This window comes from Tamandua tetradactyla, chromosome 7, assembly GCF_023851605.1.
Source record: "Tamandua tetradactyla isolate mTamTet1 chromosome 7, mTamTet1.pri, whole genome shotgun sequence".
Lineage (NCBI taxonomy): Eukaryota > Metazoa > Chordata > Mammalia > Pilosa > Myrmecophagidae > Tamandua > Tamandua tetradactyla.
Window position 1 is genome coordinate 97,755,302 of NC_135333.1, and position 15,271 is coordinate 97,770,572.

The following is a 15,271-nucleotide window of genomic DNA, read 5'->3' on the forward strand; positions in this document are numbered from 1 at the left end:
CAAAGAAGGTGAAAACTATAAGATATTTTAAATATATATATGCAATATTATATTCCCTTGTCCATGAGCAGGTTTTGAGCTCCTCTCTCATCAAAATTTCAAGGGAGGGAGGAGGGAATTACGATAATCTCAACAAGGTATATAATGTGGAGAAAGGTCCTGGCCAAACAGAAAGTAAAAGAAAAAATGCATCATAATTCCTGGTTTAGTGATTTGTGAGAAGATGAGAAAAGAGGTAGATAAACCAGGGTCCCATTACCTCTCTGCAGATTTCTGTTGCAGAGGTGGTGGTGTGCTCAGCCGGTTAGGGAGATGACCAGGGAGGGTTGCCTTTCCTGGATTCCAACACAGGACTGTGGGGGAAACCTCTGTACAGAATAGTCCTCAGTCAGCGTGAGGCAACTTCAGGAGGGTTGAAGCAGGGGGAGTGTCTCTCTCACTATGGAGACTTTCTCCATTTCCAGCAAGCCTGCGTATTGAGCTGAGGACCAGCCTGCCTGCCATGGAGTTCGCAGTACAGGGAGACACAGGATTATAACATTGAGGTTACGGCACTGATACTTCAGACCAGGGGCTGGATCAGTTATGTGGAAGGCACTCAGAGTGATCTGTAGGGCGGCAGAAAGAGAGACCAGGGAGTCAGGAGGGTCATCTCTTGAGTCCTGGCTGAGACGGAAAAAAAAAAAAAATGTGTCATAGTTTTGCCAGCCACAGGCATGCAAAGAGAGCACCTCCATGTTTGATCAAGCCAATTATAGCTTGGAAGATGCCAATAAGACCTCAGCCAAATTTCAGCCCAAGACCAAAGCATCTTCCAAGGGCCTTGGAATCAGCCGTTTCTCTCCCCTCCGCAGCCCACTGCCATTTTGAAGAGGAACAGGGGGAGAAGAGGAGTTCTCTATCAGAGAGAACTTTTTTGTTTCAAAAAAGATTCAGTTAAATCAAGGAGTTTATAGTTTATATAAATCATTCGATTGCATTTAATTATAAATCCGATTTGACTAAGTTTAGTTGTCTGTGTACACGTGTGAAATGATGTATGTGTGTGCGTGTCTGTATTTGCCTCTACCCAGTAGGTGGGAGGGGCTCATAGGAAGGTCAGGGAAATTTTAAAGAAGCAAAAGAGCTACATTTTTTTAAATATGTAGCTATTGTTTGACTAAATCTGCAACATCTTTATAATGATGGTGGCAAGGATGCTCTGACTTAAGTCAGAAAGGGATATATATTGACTTATATGTATCTTTCCAATAGAATGATACTGTCTTCATTTATATCTACTTTTAAATTTATATTTACTTTTAAAATCTTATGAAATATTCCAAATTACAGAAAAAATGAAGAAGAAATGTGTAACTACCACCAGGTTTGCTTTACTGAACACTTTGTGCAGATTTTTAAAATAAATACAAACATTACAGAAATAGTTAAGCATATGTCTATTATCCGCACGAAATGGCACATATGCACTTAGTAAAAGGGATATATCAGTTTTTCACAGACAACTGCTGGTTCACGTGTGATTTTCACGAGTGTGTTAATGCTTTGCACTAAGTAATAGCAGCTGAACGCAAAGTACATTAACACAGTTGAAAGGTGCCGGTGGCAAAATTCGTTCCCTCCACATCCTTCCTCCTGGCTCAGTTTGGCAAATTGTTCCATCCCCAATCTTTGTGCTTTCTGCCCTTAGTTTTACAACTCACCAGCAGCAATCCTGACTCATGTAAACTTCCACTGTCTTCTTGATGGAAGGGGAAATAAAATAAAAGTTCACTTAGTTTTTCCAGGTGAAGCTTGTCAAGAGCTGAGTTGGGTTGAGCTGACCAGAGGAGAGAGAGCTCAGCTGCTAGATGTCCAAGGTAGCCCAAATGGAAGTTAACTGTGAAGCCTTTAATTACTCACTGCCGTGGAAAAAGCGAGAAGTTAACACACTGAAAAGCCCTGGCCTGGCCCTGTACTGTTTTCCGCCATAGAACGGTGTCACGGGACGACGGTGAGATGCATTAGGGCAACACTGCTGAGTGAGCGAGCCCTGAACAAAATGCTCCTGTATTTACGGGCCAGCACGGGGTGTGGGCGTGGCTAGGAGTGGAAAAGTGCTGGGTGGAGAAGATCCCTCCCCCTCCTTCCACCGCCCCCGTGACCAAGACCTGGGGTTAGGTACACCCATGTGGCTAAGAGCATGGCTAACCAGCGTCTTGAATTCTTGACAGCAACTGTCTTCAGAGACTGCAATGCACCGGCAGTGCCCCGGATCTGGTGTGGAAATGGCAGCTTCCTTCCTGCGGTCTGTCAGGTAAAGTCTTTGTAACTGCCTGTTGGTCAGGCCTGGAAAATTACACGTAGGATTTTGGCCAGGAGCTGTTCTCCTCAAAGTCCTGTATTTGCTATAGTATTTTTGTATGTGTTAAGAATTTAAAAAGTGGCCTTATTAAGCATCCTCTTAACTGGTCTCATATTTACACTGGGATAGTTAATATTCTGGTTAGTTCATTGGTTACAGTTGCGTATGTTTTGAGTGGCCTGTTATGTAGTGCGTGATTTTACACAATATGTGTCTGTGAATTGTTTTTCTTAGGAATGCTCAAGTATGTTAGCTGAGAAATACCCATATATACATTTGAAAAGGGGAACTAATTAGGTTTGGTAGCATCTTTATCCCTGTTCTCAAAACCGGACTAAAGTAGTGGGTTCCCTGCTCATATCTAGAAACTTCCAGCTTGTGTTCTCTGTCCCGTCTAATTTCCCTGAACCTTTTTTTTCCCCTCTGTCAAAAAAAATATGTTCTACTCTCTCTTGCCCAATTGTCCTTTGAAAAGCCTCAACAAATTTGTTTTATTCTTGCCTTGATAATCTGCATTTGTCTGCTGTCTTCTCTAGCTTACCACTAAGAGCATGTTTAATTATGATGCTGTGATTCCACAGTCATGTTACAGCTTTGGTTCCATTTGTTCAAATATTTGGTAAGAGCTTAGAGAATGCCCATCACCAGTGAACCAGACAAAGATCTCAAGGGGCTGAAGGTCACTGCATTCCTCCTCAGCCGGCACCACCGTAGTCACAGCTGTGGCTGATTTGCTTTGGGGCGGCACAATTGCTTCCTAGCTAATAGTGGCTGTGGAGTGAGAACACCGGGTTCAAATCCTGCCACCCCCGCACCCTGGCTGGGTGACCTTGGACTATTTCCTTATCCTCTCAGTTATTCTAAATGACAAATGGGCCATCTTCCTGGGGAGATTAGTGTGCCATCTCATGTGGTATTAATTAAAATAATGCACTTAAAGCTCTGGTGAAATATAGTAAAGATACAGTGAGTATGAGCTATTATTAATACAGTGTGAGTTTTTAAACCCACAATTGGAAAAAAAATAGTTTCATAAACTTCTGAAGAATATTTTCACTTCTGGGACAGCCCCAGAACACATTTATTCTTTACTATGACAAATTATAGAACATGAATGCATAGATTTGGGTTGTGATCTTCACTTTAGAAACTATAATTTTCTCTTATATATTGTTAGATTCATTTAAGTGTTCCTTGAGTGATAGTCACAAGAACTCAGAATAAATCCCTTGGCTTCATGTTTTTCCCCTTCATACTCAGTGTTAAAAGATTATTTCTTTTATAAACTTGCTTTTGGCAAAACACTGTTGCCCCCACTCTCACCCTGTCTCTTTTAAGCACTTACACACAAATGGCTTGCTGTCATCCAGGCACACCCATATTAGCAATTTGAACAGCCGTTGTGAAAGCTGGAATGGAAAATGGGGAGATCTTACAGTCTTTCACATACATGTTACCAAGGAAACCATCTATGTGTGAGCTCACAGAATGGCTTTTGTTTTGTGTCTTCAATTGTAAATGAGGAAAATAGAATTCAGATTTCCTAAGGATGCATTATTGAACGTTAGTTAACTATAATTTTAAAAATCATTAAAAACTATTTTAAAAATTTTAAACCCCATCAGTCCTTGAATGCAAGAAATAGAACAAGTAGATTTTTCAAACCAATGGAAATGTATGTTATTCTTGATAAAAATACATTTGAAACTGCAAGTCCTACAGCTAGATAACTTACAAAGAGCAGGGAGCTCCCTTTACAGCCAAGAGATGTGACTGACTTATCTTCATTTCCAAAGTGATTGCTATCCTGAAGATTCTGTCAGGTGATAAATGAAAAGGCAAAAGAGAGTATTCTTATCCTGAATTCACCCCTTGATATCTTGGAGTCTCTATTACCTAATGTTTACAATGGATATGAGAATAATTTCTTTCTCTACTTACAGACTTGTTTGGGGCCTCAAGAGAGAAAAAGAATGTGAAATACATTGTAAACTGCTGAATGGCAAATACAAAGTCAAATTGTGTTGTATTTAAGAATAAGAAAAAATATTAAGAATAAGAAAAGTAAGAGAGATTAAAACTAAGGTTGAGATCTTTGGGATGAGATGACACAGAACAGAGAGGGCTAGGGTCTAGAGATTAGAGCCTCCTTGCTGTAGGGTCTGATGCTAGTCTCTCCCTGGTATGGATTATCCTAAATGCTGCTACCAGATTCATCATGTCACTGCTTTGATCAATAATTTATGTCATATATGTCTATGGTCTATCACACCTGGCTTTCAAAATGCTTCATAACCTAAAATCAATCTCTTCAGCATGTATCCTCTGCTTTTACCAGGTACATTTCACTCCATCCCCAAATCAATCCACAATCATTTCTACTCTATTAACTTTGGAATATGCATGTTTTAATTTCTTTAATTTACTATACATGGTAAATAGTGCTGAACACATAGGCTCTTCCTAAGTACTTGTTGGATCCTCATTTAGTCTGAGTCACAGGACAGCACATGTTTCTCAGTATCATTCGTATCATTGTCTAATAGGTGTCTAATATTTGTCAATCACTATCTTTTAAAAGCCTAGTAGAATCAATGCAACAAAATGATGGAATGTACGTTGGCTCACACTTGTATGCAGTGTTACACTGGGTCTTCATTGCAGCAGTATCATTATTTCTCTCTAGTGACGCTTTCATCTTCCTGGATTTCTAAAGAGTTCTTATAACATAGTACCCTTAGGGCAATCATTTTTCCTTGCTAAATTACTATTAGTTGATGAAAAACAGTATTTGTAAAACTAATCAAAATAAGTCACTGTGTTGTGGTAGGAAGAACTTTGAAATTGCACAAAAGGTCAACGTTGATTCTTTTTATAACCATATATGTATTTTGTCTAGGTTTATTCATCTAAAAATTGGAAGAATAACAGCTCATTGATTAAGTTGTAGTGAGGTTTAGATGATGGGATGTATGGCAAACCACCAAACACTATCTGATACCTAGCACATGGTCAACCAATAGCGGCGCGTTATCAAAAATTTTCAATAGCAACTTAAATTTTCATCTCTGAATTTTCTTAACACTTTGGAGCCCTATCCTTTTCAGAGAAGGCTGAGTCAATTAAGAAAATTCTTTTAAACATAGCACAGATTCAGAGTGCAAAAAGATCTTAACAAATGTCCAAGTCCAGCTCCCCCCCTCCCTGATCTCTGAGATCATTTGGAGGCAGAGATTATTCTTAATAAACTTGTTACTAATAGATTCCACTTTCTCTGCTGAGGTAAAAACTATCTTTTCATAGAAGAATTGAAAGGGAATTATTTTCTACTATGGGTCCTCATAAAAGGTTATTAGACATTCACTAACCTATTTAATGTCTAGATGTTCAGTACCTTGCTTAATTTCTAGGGACACAGTAATGAGTGCCTGCATTTTAAATAACCCGAATCATCTTGCAGGGTGATTTCTCTGAAAAAGTAGTAGATCTTCAAGTAAGATGCACAAATAGAATGGTTTCAACGTAATGGTTCATTTCATTGATTTTAGAAATTAGTGCCAGATCTGTAAATGTCTCCAGTTAACCTAGATTTTGAACATAAGGGTGGAAAATCTGTGGTCGGTAGAATTTCAAAGGGAGAAATACTTCACAGGATTTTTAAGCTAACAAAGAGCTTAAAGGTTTGCAGAATCCTTTTCAGTGTTTTCCTCTCCCCTTCCACCGCATTTCCTACTGCTACATATGTATCCTCAAACCTTCTGTTATCTCTCAAGCCTCTATACCTTTGAATATATGCTTTATTCAGCTTTTGAATGCCCTTTCCCTTTGTCCACCTAAAGAACTAACTCTTACTCTCCTTCCAATTTGATCTCTATTCTTTTAGAACACTTTGTGCAAGATCCAGTTAGCACACACACAATTTTTTTTGTGAGCTCCTTGACGGTATTTCGCATGCCGTATTTCTTCTGGGTTCTTCACAACTTAATACAGCATCTGACAGGGGGTTGTCAATAAGTGTTTGTTTCATTATTTAACAGTTTAAAATAGATATATTTTCTTTTGTAAGTAGAATAATTTTGAAACAAAGTCTAGGAATGAATTAAAAGAAAGGGGCCTTGCATCCAAAGAAATCACAAAGAGACTGAATGAGAAGATGCTCAGGCAGGCAGAATCACTGCTCAAGGGAAATGAACTTGAGATCAGTTCAAGACTAGAATTCAATGAGAAGAATGCTTCATAGACAGTGAAAACCTTCAAATCATAAATATTTCTCTCTAAATAGTGGGGTTTCTTTTGTAAAAAAATGAAAATAGTTTTATGCAGTCAAAAAACTGTGTGAAGACTAAGTTGACATAAACCTGATAAGTTGGTGTAGTTGGAGGGCTCAGTATTCACTTAGTAATTGTACATGGCAGCATGTTCTTTTTACATTGCAGTGGTGTATCGAATCTTTCACATTTCTTTGTGCCTTTGTACTTACAGCCAAAAACCACCCTTTGCTGATGGCTAGTCTTGAATTTTTTGAACTAAAGTATTTAAATGACCACTAAGAGGAAGATAGCAAGTCAACACAGCATAGAAAATCTCTAGCAACAAAGCATTATTACCTTACTGTTATAGTTGGTTTATTAGTTTCCTATTTACAGATATAGCAAATTATCATAAACTAAGTGGCTTAACACAAATGCATTATCTTACAGTTCTATAGGTTAGAAGTTCAACACAGGTCTCACCGGGTCACGCCCTAAGTTTTATCAGGGCTGTACTCCTTCTGGAGGCTCAGGGGGAGAATCTGTTTGCTAACTTTCTCAGTTTGTAAAGCCCCCATGTTCCTCATCTAGTGGCTTGCCTTCCATCTTCAAAGCCAGAAATGTAGCATTTCTCTGATCCTGCTTTGTTCATTAAATTCTTTTTTTTGTCTGACCCTCTCTTCTGCTTCTCTCTTCCACTTTTAAGGACCTTTGTGATAACATTAGGTCCACTGGGCCCACCTGGATGATGCATGATAACCTTCTTATTTTAAGATCAGGTAATTAGCAAACTTAATCCATCTGCAACCTCAATTCCCCCTTGCCATTTAATCTAACATGTTTACAGTTTCCAAGGTTTAGGATGCAGACATCTTTGAGGGGATCATCATTCTGCCTACCATGCCTGATTGTGGAAACTTGTTTGGGCTCACCCATAGAAATATATGCCTTGTAGGAGGTTGAGTCAAGGTAGCTAACGATGTTAGGCCATTCCCTTCTAGCCAGAGTCTGCAGAATTAAATGAAAGTGAAACAGGCATCACATTTCATTCCTTCTTATTTGACACAAAAGTTGAATGTCCCATCAGACAATTATTACCTTTCACTTGTCACCCCTTCTTAAAATACATACCCCCGAAAGGAAGTACATAATATGTTTTAAGTAAATCCACAAGATATTGTAGAAAGATTTTCCTTGTTGCCTTAAATGATCTAGAAACAGACATGCAGGATGATTCTAGTGCTCCATAGGACACAAGCCATCACAGTTGTGCTTCCCATCTGCTTGGCAGAGAAGTGTTAAGATCATCAATATCAAAAAGTTGTTTGCATTGAAGCCATTATTAATTTTTGTTTTAAACCCTACTCTTCTGTACCCATTTGACCTTAAAAAAGATCAAAAGAGGAAGAAGAGAAGCCTGGTTTCTGGAAAGAACCCACAGAGGACTAACAAGGCCTTTATAACTAAATTGAAATAAAATCCCAAATTTGAGAAAGACGCTTAAAAGCAAGTAGTAATGCAGGCATAAAGGGAGCTCTCTGGGAGAGTCAGGATATAGTTATCCTGCAGGGGGTGAGAGCTCAAAGCAGCAAGCTCTGTCTGATCTCAGCTGGATAAAATTAAAGTAGATAGACATAGATCAAGAAGCTGCAAAGAAAAAAGGGGCATGTTGGGGAGTAATTAATCTCTTGGGCTCTTGTAAGCAGTCAGGAGTAGAAATACGATTTCATAAGTAAAGAAAATTTTAGTTAAAAATTATTTAATATCTAATTGAAATAATTGCTACTTTTAAAATTGAAGTATGTTATTCAAATGGATCTGTCCATTGAGTAATGGCTATCCCAGAAGCAAAACAAATTATTTCAAATAATTAAAATACCACAGTATTGAATAAACTGATAACCATATAGCTGTATCATTATATATCATATGTTTCAGATCAACCAGATATTGGCTCTGTCGTCACAAAGTTTGCAGTTTGATTCATTTGACATTAGTATGGACATTCATAGGAAAAACATAAAGCTTAATATAACCAGAGATATGATAGCATAACGAGCAAAACTTGGTGTAAGTAAGTATACTAGCACTTTGGAGATTCCACAAACACAGCCATTCTCTTATTAACTTAATTCTGAGGGTATTATTGTGGAAGGAAGAACAAGGAATAGGCACAGGGGCTACACATCCAGGCATCATGAAACATTGAAACATCACTCAGATTATAGTAGTGAATGCAGCAACATTCCAAACCTAGTAAACTCAAACTCAGATTTCTCTGGCTCCTTACTCTTTTGCCACCAACATAAATGAGAATTCAGGTGTTCTCTGTCTTTGCTTCTAGTCCCCTCTATTTTATCCTACACCACTATCTGCCTCATAGGTTTTTCTTGATGCCTACTCTGTACTTGAGCCTTTGCCTTACTCTGTCTATATCTTTCACTCATGCTTCAGAGAACAACCTCCAAATGCTTCTGTTCAGTACAGATGCTTTCTTTTGGAAAGAGCTCTCATAGTGGACCATTTTAATGACCTCAGCTATCTTCCTGTAGGTTTAATCTACTGTAGCAAGGAAGTGAATTCAGGTGGCACAAATTTGGAAGTAGGTATTTGTGGCTTATTTTTCCAAAAGGGGTTTGGAGTATGACATGGAATCAGAAAGTCTTATCTTGCTCATATATAATGACTATTCCATGGAATATTTAGAATTATGATAGCCTAGAATTACAGCATCCCTAGAATGATGATCCATAATACTTATTGTTCACATCCTAATTGGGTAGAAGCACAATACAATATGAAATGGTGTGCGTGTGTGTGTGTATAGGTACATGTGTACAAAAGACAACTCAACCAGTTATCCATCATTAGCATTTATTGAGATTGGTTATTGCTCTTTATGCTGATAGCAATGGTGATGAATTAGGCTTACGTTTCTCTAACCTAAAGAAAGCTTGCAATCTACTGAAGGAGACAGTCCTTAACTGAAACATCAAGCAAATAATTTTAAGTATAATGAGTGCTACTTTCTTGCTATTACTGTCAAATAAACCTTAAACTCTTTATTTCCTCCTGTTACTATGGAAAAATGACCCATACCTCTATTACAACCGAGTTCTCAACTTGTGTACTGGATCACACTCCAAACTCAAGATTTGCTAATGCAAGTCTCTATTTTTCTCCTACTCATCAATTTCTCCCTCTCCATTCGATTATTCATATTAACATTAAAGACTCTATATTCTTCCTTCTCAAAATTCAAATAGTCTCTTGATCTCACATTCCCTTCTAGCTATAATCCAATTTCTTTTTTTTATTTTTTATTGTGAAATATAACATATATACAAAAATGGAATAAATTTCAAAATACATTGTAACAAGTAGTTATAGAACAAATTTCAGAGTTTGGTATGGGTTACAGTTCTACAATTTTGGGTTTTTCCTTCTAGCTACTTTAAGATACCGGAGACTAAAAGAACTATCAGTATAATGATTCAGCAATCATACTCATTCGTTACATCTTATTTTCTCTATTACAACTCTTCCTTCTCCTTTGATCCTTCTCCCAATCTTTAGTGGTATTTGGACTATGCCCATTCTAATTTTGTGTTGGAAATGGCTATCAATAATACAGGATGGGGGATGGAACTAGTTGATGTTTTAGAGAGGCTGGCTCTCAGGATTTCAGGATTTATCTGGCCTAGGAACCCATCTGAAGGTTGTGGATTTCTGGAAAGTAATCATAGTACATGGAACTTTCGTAGAATCTCAGATAGAGCTCTAGGTGTTCTTTAGGGTTGGCAGGAATGGTTTTGGGTGGGGTTTAGCAAACATGGTAAATAGCAATATCTAGCTGAAACGTGCATAAGGGTAGCTTCCAGGATAGCCTCTCAACTCTATTTGAAATCTCTTAGCCACTGATATCATATTTTGCTACAATGCTATAGTACAATTCCTATGCTCCCATTTAAAGCAAAGCCCCTTTGGAAAATAGAATTGTCTAATAAAGATTTTTAATATAATTACAATTAGTGGCTAAGAGACAGTGTCTTTCTTCATCATTGTTCATTCCTGTTTTCTCATTTTTCTTGCCATCCAGCCAAACTATTTACCATTTCATTGAAACTGTGCTTGTGAGGGTCACCAATGACCTCCAACTTGCCAAATTATAGTCAGTTTATCTTACTTGCCATATTACTAACATTTCTTCCAAATAGCCACTTTTTCCTGTAAAATGCTTTTTTTACTTTGCTTCTGGAACACCAGTTTCTCTTGGTTCTCCTTATACCAGACTGACCATACCTGCTCTGTCTCCTTTGTGGATTTTCCTCATGTCTTTCCCCATTGCATACTAGTCTTTGGACTTCTCTAGCTATATTCATTGTTTTATATGTGGTATGTAAATAGATTAAAGAAGTTCTATGTCCTCCACTCAAGGACTTCATAGATAAGTAGCATAAGAAGGAGAAGAAAATGAAGAGTATCTCAGGTATTAGTGACTCAACTAAATCCTTGTTTCCTATATCTTTACATATAAATTCCTTTTTGCCCTGAATCACCACGGTTTCAATAACAGCAAAAAAAAACTTATGTACATACACACTTGTAGTATTTTAGTAAGCTGTTTACACTTTCCAGATTAAGAGAAATACTGAGCAAGATTTAAAGGAAAGCCAAAAAAACATATTAAAATTCTTTATTATACAATTCTATTTCCCAAATTTGTTTAATTTGCCCAGATATATGGGAATTTCTTTGGATTTGTGTGTGTTTTTCCTCTCTCTCCCTCCCATTTGTTATTCCATTCCTTCATTCACTTTTTCACTTTTCCTGATTTGCTCCAAGAAATAGTGTATCTCTCCTCTACTAGGCAAAGAAATCCAAATCTCCCAAAGCTTTGCTTCTGCCCCCAAAACTTACAGACACATCTCCATGTACTTTTAAAAAAAAATTGAGTTTTTTTTTATTAGAGCAGTTGTAGATTGAAGGTCAAAATAAATCATGCAGAAAGTAGTTCTCCCCATATACTGCCCTCCCATACAGTTTTCCCTATTATTAATATTTTGCATTATTGTGGTACTTTTGTTGCACTTGATTAAACAATATTATAGTTATACTATTAACTATAGTCCATAGTTTACATTAGCATTCACCCTTTGTGTTGAATAGTTATTTTTTTTATCATAGTATGTACAACCTAAAATTTCCCATTGTATCCACTTTCTGATACATAATTCAGTGGTGTTAATTATATTCATACCACTTTACCAAAACTTTTTTGTCACCACAAACAGAAGAAATTCAGACCAATTAACCATTAACTCCCCATTCACCATCCTCACCCAGGCCCCTGTAAACATGTATTCTAGTTTCTAGTTCTACAAATTTGTTTATCCTAATTATTTCATATCAGTGAGACCATATGATATTTACCCTTTTCTATCTGGCTTATTTCACTCAACACAATGTCTTCAAGGTCCATCTGTGCTGTTGCATGCATCAGAAGTTCATTCCTTTTTATAGCTGAATAATATTCCACTGTACGTATGTACCACATGTATTGGTTTGTTAAATGCTGCTGGAATGTAATATACCAGAAAAGGAATGGCTTTTTAAAAGGAAATTTATTAGGTTATAGTTTGCAGTTCTAAGTACATAAAAAAATATCCAAACTATGGCACCCAGAGAAAAGCACCCTGAGTCAAGGAAGGCTGATGTCTGTCATATGGGAAAGCACATGGCTGGCATCTGCTGGTCCTTATTCCCAGATCCATTGCTTCCAGCTTCTGATGCCAGTGGTTTCCTCTCTAAGTATCTGTGGGCCTTAAGTTAGCTCCTCTGGAACACAACTCTGGGTTCTGGTTTGCTTAGCATCTCATGGGAAGGCACATGGCAATGTCTGCTGGGCTCTGCATCTCCAAACATCTGTGTCTGGGTATCTGCTCTCTCTGTGGGCATGCCAAGCATCTTCAAATGTCACTGTCTCTGTTGGCTCTGAAGCAACTGTGTTTTCTCCAAAATGTCCCCCTTTAAAGAACTCCAATAAGCTACTCAAGACCCCCCCCCCACAATTGAGTGTGTCATGTCTCCATGGGAATAATCTAATCAAGAGGTCACACCCACAATTGAGTGGGTCTGTCTCCCTGGAAACAATCTAATCAAAGTTTTCCACCCTACAATCTCGAATCAGAATTAAAGAATTCAATTCAATAAAGGCTTTTCTGGGGTACACAACACTATCAGACTAGCACAGCACATTTTGTTTATCTTTTCCTTTGTCAGTGGGTCATTGGATTGTCTGCAACTTTTAGCAGTTGTAAATAATGCTGCCACAAACAACAGAGTGCAAATATCTGTTTGAGTACCTGCTTTCAGTTCTTTGGGGTATATGCCTAGTAGTGGGATTGCTGGGCCATATGGTAATTCTATCCTTGGCTTTATGAGAAACTGCCAAATTGTTTTCCACAGCAGCTGCACCATTCTACATTCTTTACATCAACAGTGAAAAAGGTTTACTATTTGTCTACATTCCTCTCCAACACTTGTTATTTTATGTTTGTTTTTTTTTAACAGTAGCCTTTCTAGTGGGTGCAAATGGCACCTCACTGTGGCCACCATGTACTTTTAAGAATAGTATTCCAGGAATCAGAAACCCATACTCTAAGTCAGTTTACTGATCATATTTTATATTTGAGCATATTCTTAATGACTCACAATATTAGTTAGGCTTTTATTATGATGCCAGTAATAGAGAACCCACTGACAGCAGCAGAATCATAAACAAGATATAAATTTATTGTCATTCCCACATAAGAAGACTCTCTTATTTCTGTCCAGATTAATATGGTACTCCATAGTGACAGGAACCCTGACTTCCAAAACATATTCCTCTGCCATCCCTAGCACATGGCTCCCATCTTATATGTCAATATGGCTGCACAGGCTCCAGATATCACATCTGTATCACATTCTGTTAGCAGAATGAAAAAAAAAGTCAAAATAAAGGGATGACCTAACTCTCTTTGAGGTTGTTTCCAAAATATTACAAATACTAGTTCTGCTTAATTTGTTTGTCATATTTCTCACTTGGCATAAAATAGTTTCAAGGGAACCTAGAAAATATCATTATTATTCTGGATAGCCATGAGGCCAGTTAAAATCTGAGAGTTCTATTAGCAATAAAAGGGAAAATGGATATTTGGGGATAAGTAACTCACTCTGACCAAAAGGCATAATAACTTTTTCATTCAAAAATATTCAATGACCTCTCTCCAAGGAGAGATGTGAGTAAAATTTTCTCCAGTCTGTCTCAATTTCTCTACCTGTCATGTTTCTGTCTATCTAACTGTCTATCTTTCTCTCTAATTTGCCAATCAACCTACCCATCCATCCATTTAGCTATTAAGCTAGCCAACCATCTCTGTGTTTTGTTTCATTTTATTTTGTTTTGTTTGAAACTCTATTGTTGCTTCCTGCTTTCTCTGTGCCACCTCACTTCCTGCTTTCTCTGTGCCACCTCACTTCTGGTCAATAGCTTGGAAAGTTGCTTAGAATGAAGGTAAAGCTGTAGAAACACTGGAACTGTTTGAGGGGTGTTGTAGTTGCTTGGCATGTGGGGTTTATTTCATTGAAATAAGCTTTGAAATTGTGTGGGGACAGCCACAGCCCCTCTGTTGCTGCAGAATGTGTTTGGTACTAGTCAGATAAAAGATTTGATAAAGCTAAAGCAGTACATGAAGAAATTGACGGGGAATATAAGAATGTCTCATCAGTACAAGAACAGTTTCTTGATGAGAGGCATCAATTTACAATATTTCATATTTTGAACTGTGTAAAGAAATTGATCTCCATTATCTCTAAAATTCATATTTCTTTTTATTTGTAACAAAATGTGAATAACTGGGTGCGAAGTACATGGCTTCAGAATATAATTTTTTTTTCCTGAAATAACAAGCAAGTACTGAAAGCATCTTTTCTCTACCATCCTCTGCTCATATATAGCCCATTTAAAATAAATAAGAAATCCACTGTTACACCCAAATGCCACAATTCCAGGCCATAAAGCTTCCAAATGAATACTGAAGAGTAGAGATGATTAATCTTAGTGAGGCCAGGTGTTAGAGATATTGTCAATGTAGATATGAAAGGTGCTGAAGCTGATGGTAAGAAGTGGGATTGGTTTCTAAGAAAGATATCATGAAAGATGCAGATGGGATGTCACAAGAAAGAAGTGAAAAAGTCAGAGTACCCAAGAGTGCATCAGCTTGTACTCCTGGGGAAAGGGAGAAGGGAGTAAGAATAGCATATTTTTGTGAGAATATTTGGGGGTGTAGATTCATTTGTAGAATAACAGGTTTTAATTAAATTGAACATGCTCACATGCAGATTACTGACCGTAGCTATAGAAGAATTGCATGACTGCAATTGTGCAATTTATAGGGTCAATTTGAATGTAACTCTATAAATACATGTTTCCATCATCATTCAGGAACCTCACTACTGCTGAGCAATTCTTTGACCATTATTACCAGTTTTCCTTCCTATACTCTATGGTAACGATTTCAGAGCTACTGTACTCAACTCAGATTTCCTTCAAATCTGGACCCCCTAATTTCCTACTTTATAGAGAAAATAAATGTTAGCCAAGGAGAACCATCACAACTTCCTATGTCCAAAC

The 15,271-nt window shown here is 37.5% G+C and overlaps 2 long non-coding RNA genes across 14 annotated transcripts in view; one reads left to right on the plus strand and one right to left on the minus strand.

The window, feature by feature from the left end:
- LOC143691674 (uncharacterized) overlaps nt 1-3,795 on the minus strand; it is a 102,268-nt gene extending 98,473 nt beyond the window's left edge. For 8 of the 13 annotated variants that reach the window (XR_013179641.1, XR_013179636.1, XR_013179640.1 and 5 more), the window contains exons 1-4: nt 3,690-3,795; nt 2,165-2,328; nt 1,775-1,901; nt 260-608 (exon numbers count right to left, since the gene is read on the minus strand). This is a non-coding gene — a long non-coding RNA (uncharacterized LOC143691674). The remainder of the gene's footprint in view (nt 1-259; nt 609-1,774; nt 1,902-2,164; nt 2,329-3,689) is intronic. The other 5 variants (XR_013179645.1, XR_013179644.1, XR_013179639.1 and 2 more) reach the window with 4 other exon arrangements.
- Nucleotides 2,103-15,271, plus strand: part of LOC143691675 (uncharacterized) — a 77,091-nt gene continuing 63,922 nt past the window's right edge. The window contains exon 1 of the long non-coding RNA XR_013179646.1: nt 2,103-2,296. This is a non-coding gene — a long non-coding RNA (uncharacterized LOC143691675). The remainder of the gene's footprint in view (nt 2,297-15,271) is intronic.